At 44.7% G+C, this 4,966-nt stretch overlaps 1 non-coding gene across 1 annotated transcript; it reads left to right on the forward strand.

Annotated features, from left to right (window-relative positions):
* The first annotated feature begins 713 nt into the window (after positions 1-713).
* Trnas-uga (transfer RNA serine (anticodon UGA)) lies at positions 714-788 on the forward strand. The gene has a single exon. It is a non-coding gene; the product is annotated as a tRNA-Ser (tRNA).
* Positions 789-4,966: the final 4,178 nt, after the last annotated feature.

Genomic DNA, 4,966 nt, shown 5'->3' on the forward strand with positions numbered 1-4,966 from the left:
ACCAAGATGAGTGTTAACCAAGAGCAGATCATGTGAATGGAGGCAATCAAACCTGGTGCAATACTGCAATAAGCTGAATTCCAGAATGAGATTTTCACTCTGCAGTGGAGTGTGTGCTGATATGAAACTTCCTGGCAGATTGCCCGCAAAAGGCAAAGGTCCCAAGTTCGAGTCTCGGTCGGGCACACAGTTTTAATCTGCCAGGAAGTTTCATATCAGCGCACACTCCGCTGCAGAGTGAAAATCTCATTCTGGAAACATCCCCCAGGCTGTGGCTAAGCCATGTCTCCGCAATATCCTTTCTTTCAGGAGTGCTAGTTCTGCAAGGTTCGCGGGAGAGCATCTGTAAAGTTCGGAAGGTAGGAGACGAGGTACTGGCAGAAGTAAAGCTGTGAGTACTGGGCGTGAGTCGTGCTTCGGTAGCTCAGTTGGTAGAGCACTTGCCCGCGAAAGGCAAAGGTCCCGAGTTCGAGTCTCGGTCGGGCACACAGTTTTAATCTGCCAGGAAGTTTCATATCAGCGCACACTCCGCTGCAGAGTGAAAATCTCATTCTGGAAACATCCCCCAGGCTGTGGCTAAGCCATGTCTCCGCAATATCCTTTCTTTCAGGAGTGCTAGTTCTGCAAGGTTCGCAGGAGAGCATCTGTAAAGTTTGGAAGGTAGGAGACGAGGTACTGGCAGAAGTAAAGCTGTGAGTACCGGGCGTGAGTCGTGCTTCGGTAGCTCAGTTGGTAGAGCACTTGCCCATGAAAGGCAAAGGTCCCGAGTTCGAGTCTCGGTCGGGCACACAGTTTTAATCTGCCAGGAAGTTTCATATCAGCGCACACTCCGCTGCAGAGTGAAAATCTCATTCTGGAAACATCCCCCAGGCTGTGGCTAAGCCATGTCTCCGCAATATCCTTTCTTTCAGGAGTGCTAGTTCTGCAAGGTTCGCAGGAGAGCATCTGTAAAGTTTGGAAGGTAGGAGACGAGGTACTGGCAGAAGTAAAGCTGTGAGTACCGGGCGTGAGTCGTGCTTCGGTAGCTCAGTTGGTAGAGCACTTGCCCGCGAAAGGCAAAGGTCCCGAGTTCGAGTCTCGGTTGGGCACACAGTTTTAATCTGCCAGGAAGTTTCATATCAGCGCACACTCCGCTGCAGAGTGAAAATCTCATTCTGGAAACATCCCCCAGGCTGTGGCTAAGCCATGTCTCCGCAATATCCTTTCTTTCAGGAGTGCTAGTTCTGCAAGGTTCGCAGGAGAGCTTCTGTAAAGTTTGGAAGGTAGGAGACGAGGTACTGGCAGAAGTAAAGCTGTGAGTACCGGGCGTGAGTCGTGCTTCGGTAGCTCAGTTGGTAGAGCACTTGCCCGCGAAAGGTAAAGGTCCCGAGTTCGAGTCTCGTCGGGCACACAGTTTTAATCTGCCAGGAAGTTTCAATAAGCTGAATTAGTAACGTATTTGAGGTTGCCATTTGAAAGATGTACAGTCATCTGAGAATTGACTTTGACTAGTGAACAAAAACTCATTTTCAAATATTACAATAATTACGGATGTAGACACGGGTACATCATATGAACAAAGTTTATGCTTCTCCGTTGTGTATTCTGAAAAGAATAGATTGCTTCTCATCATTTAGTGGAAATGCTGAGTTGCAGACAACACAGCACAACAAAAGGACTGCCAAAAAGTAAGCTTTCAGCCAAAAGACCTTCTTCTAAATTAAACTACACAAACACTTTCACGCAAACACAACTCGCGCACATGTGACCACTGTCTCTGGTTGAAATGGCCAAATAGCAAACAACAGAGCATGATAGGGGAAGCAGTCTGGGTTGTGAGGGTGTGGAGGAGGCTGGGGTGGGGAGGGGGAGGGTTAACAGGGTCGGGGTGGGGGTCTGTATTGTGCTACTTGTGGGAGAAAACAGGGACATGGCGGGGAGAGAGAGGATAGGGCAGCTAAGTCCAATTGAGAGGTTAGACTGAGTGCATGGGGGTGGGGGAGTGGAAATGAAGAGAAGTAAAAAAGACTGTGGATGTGTAGTGCTGGAGTGGGTCACAGTTCAGAAAAGCTGGTGTTGTTAGAAAGGATCCAGATGGCACAGATAGTGAAGCATTCATTGGAATGAAGAATGTTGTGTTGGGCAGTGTCCTCAGCAGCTGGGTGGTTCCGCTGTTTGTTGGCCACAGTATCGTGGTGGGCAGACAGACAGCTTGTTGGTTGTCATGGCCACATAGAATGCAGCACAGTGGGTTGCAGCTTAGCTTGTAGATCACATGACCGGTTTCACAGGTAGCCCTGCCTTTGATGGGATATGTGATGCTTGTGACTGGATTAGAGTAGATAGTGGTAAGAGGATGTATAGAACAGGTCTTGCATCTACATCTATTATATGGATATGAGTCATGAGACAAAGGGGTGTGAGCAGGAGTTGTGTAGGGATGAATGAGGATATTGTGTAGGTTTGGTGGGTGGCAGAATACCAATGTGGGAGGGTGGTACATATAGTGTGTAGGACATCCCTCATTTCAGGGCATGGTGAGAGGTAGTCAAAACCCTGACAGAGAATATGATTCAGCTGCTCTAGTCCTGAGAGGTACTGAATCATGAGAGTAATGCTCCTTTGTGGCTGGACAATGGGACCTTGGGAGCTGGTGGGTAACTGGAGAGATACGGCACTGGAGACCTGTTTCTGTACAAGGTTGAGAGCGTAATTATGGCATGTTAAGGCATCAGTAAGACCCTTGGCATATTTTGAGAAGAACTACTCATCACTACAGATGTGATGGCCAAGGACTCCTTGGGACTACCCCTACCACCCAGATTGCTTCTCCCATCATACTCTGTTGCTCACAGTGTAGCCTCAACAGCCCAAGACAGTGATCATGTGTGTATGAGTGCATTTGCATGAATGTGTGTGTGTGTGGTTTTTTTTTGTCTAATTTAGAGGAAGGCCTTTTGTTTGAAAGCTTTCTTGTTTAGTAGTCTTTTTGTTGTGCCTGTCTGTGACTCAGAGTCTCCCCTATGGTGAATAGCAATCTATCCTTTTCATAATATTGTCATTATTTTACTGTGTATCTGTTCTCCATCGTAATGGTAATTAGGGCTATGCTAACTATCCTGCTGCAGATCTTCTCAGTGTTGTTTTAGATAATTGCGATGACCTTATGATTGTAAGTGAACGAGTACATGTGATAGAAGTGGAGAAACTCTTTGGTGTAACAGTGCTGGGCAGTATTTCAACATCCTTGCATTTAGTGTATAAACTTCAGTATGACAGAATATTTTATACACATATCACAGAATGGTTGTGAAAAATCCTTGTTTGGGTGTTTCATCTCCCACTTGTGTCGCAAGTTTCTAGAGTACATTGGGAAAATACTTACTCTGAATTAATGGTTCCTGTGAAGGGTTCTTGAATTCTGGTGTCACACGCATATAGCTTCAACTATGAATATAATGCTTATGTGTACCAACTTAATTGGAGGGCACAGGCCTCTGTGATATGGTCTAATTTTACCAGATGAGTTTGGTATTTATTTGCTGGCCAGCCAATCTCTTCCCTAGCCTGTTATTTCATTAAAAGTATATGGATGTGTCATGTGAAGTAGTGAAATGTAAGAGGAGCTTGTGTAGTGAAAGCAAAGCAGATGAATTTATAGGCTGCAGTGTCACTGAACTCACTGACTCATCAAACCAAAAAGGGGTGTGCAATCAGAGAGTGATTGTGCATGCTGGTAGCTAGGTTAGCCACAACAACAGAGTACCCTTACTCAGAGAGATGATGTATTTGTACTTTTCATATGACTGGTAGAAATCATTGCAAAATTAGGAAACATGTGAATAAGTTACAAAATGTAGATACAGGTGTAGATCAGTGGCACAGAACATCGTATAATGAGAGTAAGATTTGTTATGAATAGGAATGTAGGGAAAAGAGTGACTTCCTGCAGACAGTTAGGGGAAAGAATGACTTCCTGTAAACAGTTAAGTGAGATGATTATTCTCATCAGAATATAAACCAAACCAATGCCTACAACTATGAGTATAGTTCAGGTATATTTGCCAACAGCACAAGCTGAAGAATAAAGATGGACAGCATTGCTATGTTAGACCTTATCAAAAATTGTAAAAAAGAAGAAAAAAGTCATCTGTGGAAACCAGCATGTGAAATTTTGTATTGTTTCACAATGCTATTTGTTTTGATGCTCATTGTAAACAAAATGCTCAGTCAGTTTCTGAGATTTCATTGTTTTAACAACAGCAGCATGGCAAATTTTAAAATAACAGTGACCTCACATCCCAATAGTGCCACCCAGTGTGTATTTGTAAAAACTTACGTGACCCTCATTTATAGAAGTGAATCTTAGACTACGAGAAAACCAGAAAAGAAGAGAAATAAAGTTTCTGAGATATGATACTACAGACAGACAGCATATGGGAGTTATGTAGGAATTTTACAAAGGAGAATCAAGTAATGATAGTGGATGGAGCAGGGAACAGTCTTGATAGGGACGGGGAATGTGATGTAGGTGGTGACCTGGTAAAGATAGCTACTCCAACTGGTGGCACTAATGTGCACTTCGTGCAACTGTTTCAACATCATGATCAGCCTCATCTGAATACACCTGTTAGGCGCGTTAACATGTGGCTGGGGAGGGCGCTGATGGCAGAGGCCATGGGTCTCATCTCGGTGGTGCCAGTTGGGTCTATCAGTAGATCGTGTTTCATTAGGCATGGCCTGCACCTGAATAGGTATGGGAAGGGGAGGCTGGCAAAGCTTGTAGGTGACAGTGTAGTGGGTGGTGGTGGTGGTGGTGGTGGTGGTGGTGGTGGTGGTGGTGATAGGATCACACATGGAAAAATTCCTGTAGTAGTTGGTGTTAGAGCTGCACCTTTTTTAGATTGAAGTCATCTGATAGGTATATTTGCATAAAGGAAGTTCATTTAACTAAGGGCTCACCTTCAGAGGATGTAATGTTTCCAAG

Source organism: Schistocerca serialis, chromosome 2 (genome assembly GCF_023864345.2).
Source record: "Schistocerca serialis cubense isolate TAMUIC-IGC-003099 chromosome 2, iqSchSeri2.2, whole genome shotgun sequence".
Lineage (NCBI taxonomy): Eukaryota > Metazoa > Arthropoda > Insecta > Orthoptera > Acrididae > Schistocerca > Schistocerca serialis.